The sequence below is a fragment of the Bactrocera latifrons genome, unplaced genomic scaffold (assembly GCF_001853355.1).
Source record: "Bactrocera latifrons isolate USDA-ARS-PBARC rearing strain unplaced genomic scaffold, ASM185335v1 scaffold_651, whole genome shotgun sequence".
Taxonomy (NCBI): Eukaryota; Metazoa; Arthropoda; class Insecta; order Diptera; family Tephritidae; genus Bactrocera; species Bactrocera latifrons.
The window spans coordinates 14,863-17,463 of NW_017537325.1; positions in this window are offsets into that span (position 1 = coordinate 14,863).

Genomic DNA, 2,601 nt, shown 5'->3' on the forward strand with positions numbered 1-2,601 from the left:
TAAAGCAGCACTATTTCTGAGTATGCCAAATATAAATTTGTTTTCTTTGAAATTTTCTTTGATAATTTTTAAATATAATATTTTCAGAAACACTTACTTGAATACGTAATATGGCAACACTGTTTTCAAAATTGGGTTTCTGGTACACAATTATCATAAATATTTTTTGGTTAACTTTATTGTTATTTTTTCGAAGATTAAATGAACTATTTTGAAAATAAATTTCGAAATTAACACAAAATGAATTTTTTTTTTAAATTTTTGAATACTATATTTTTAAAAATAACTACTTTGATTTGTAATATGGTAATAATTTTTTCAAAAACTGTTTGGTGTTAAACATTTATATTTTTTCGTTGATTTTATTAAACATTTTCGAAGTAATATTAAATAAATAGAACAATTTTGAAAATAAATTTCAAAATTAAAAATAAATTTCAAAATTAAAAATAAATTTCAAATCATTAAATTTCGAAACAGTACCATTATTTTAGAACTCAGTTTGCGACAAACATACATATATATAAACTCGTTAATTTTTTCGATAATTTTTCGGAAATAAATTGTTTCCTTTGTAAAAATCATATAAACATTTTTCGTTAAAAGTTATAAGCCTTTAATAAACGATATGGCAACACTTTACCACAACTTAARAAATTGTTTTCCTTGAACTCCTTTAAAAATATTTCGGAAAGAAGTTATTAACATTTAACAAACAATATGGCAACCCTGTTGCACAACTTAGTTTGCGATAAAATGTTGTGGTGTTTGTAGAAAATAAATTTTATAATTTTTCGAAAATGAATCCACATAAAATATTACTTGTTATAATTTTTCAATATTCAATATCGTAATACTGTTTTCAAAGCTTATTTTTTGAAAAACATATTTAGTGAATTATAGATAATTTTTAACAATACATAAATTATCTACTTTCAACCCCTTTAATAACTTTTCCAAAAAAAAATTTCATCAATATGGCAACACTATTTCACAACTAATTAAATTCTATTTTTCGAAAAATATKTGGACAGTTGAATTTAATAACTTTAAGAAATTCCCAAAATTATGTTTCAAGTGATTTAAATTTCAATATTTGATATGGCAACACTGTTCTATAACTTAATTGGCAATAAATCTTCGGTGCTTTCTTGCTATCACTAAATAACTTTGGTAATTTGTCGAAAATAAATCCTTACGGAAGTCTTAATTTTTATAATTTTTTCAATATTCAATGCGGTAACAGTGCTTTCGAAGCCTATTTTCTCGATTTTATAAAACATGTTTTAAAAATTAAATTATCGCCTTTAAACTCCTTTAATACTTTTTCTTAAAAAAGTATTATATATGGCAACACTGTTTCAAAAGTGAATTTCCGATAAATATATAGGCAATTGGATTAAATTATTTTGAGAGTTTCTCAGAAATAAAGTTTTAAAAACTTCTCGAGTTCTCAACTTCTCATGTTATTGTCCCAATATATCTGCATTTTTGCAGTCCAAAATTCAACAAAAATACCGCTTTCCTGTTTATTTSCTACAAACACATACCACGCACAGTATTTTCCATTGCTAAAGCGCCTTACCGACAACATCCTATTATGGTTACTCATACGCYCTGGCTTCCGCCATTGCACACGCAAGCACACAAAGGCGAAGGCTTAAAGTTCAATTTAAATAGTAAATCTTGCATTTGCAAAATCAACATAAGTAATGCAATGCGTTTATCCTACAATCAGTTCGGTGAATGTTGAAATCACGCAAAAATAAATATACGGTATAAAATGTAGCCGGAAAAAGTGCGCCTAAAAGCCTGCCACGCTCAGATTGCATGTGTCCCACATACCGTAGCGTCTAGCTTGCCCGCTGTGCATACCGGCACACGCAAGTGTGTGCGAGCAAGCGTGCGTAATACGATGAATGTCGATGTGTAAGTGGGTTTTTTTTTTTTTTTTTCATATATATTTCGAAATTTTTCTTCTTGATTTCTTTTGCTTTATAAATTTTTTTTTCCTTTTTCTACACGTTTGTACTCTGATTGCTCAGGCATTGCATGCATTTGTTTGCCACATGGCTGTGAGGTGCACAATCGCTAAGCACCAACATGCATATTTTCATTTTTACTGCACGCATTTGTTATTTTGTATGTGAATGATTTGAATTCAAATCAAACACTTTTACTGTGAGCATTTCAAATGAGGAATGAGATGGCGTAGAAAATTTGTATTCTACAAAGTATATGTATACCTGCATATGGATATATGTATAATTGAAAAGGGTATTCATGCTAAAATTTGTTAACTCAAATTGAGCTATAAAAGCAGGGCGGTCATATTGAATATTGAACGTAAATAATTKTTTTWWWWTWTTTTTTTTCCAAAATCATCAAGGAGTTGAARGGAACGCTTTATATATTAATAGAAATATATCAATATACTGATAAAAGRCTCTGGAAACAGTGTTGCCATAATTATTATAATTTAAGTCAAAAGTTCATCTACTATATATATATATGTACCTTATACTTTCAAATTTTATTTTCGAAAATTATCAAAATTATTCAATCGAACCGTTCCAGTGTCTTAAGCAATATTTTGAATAT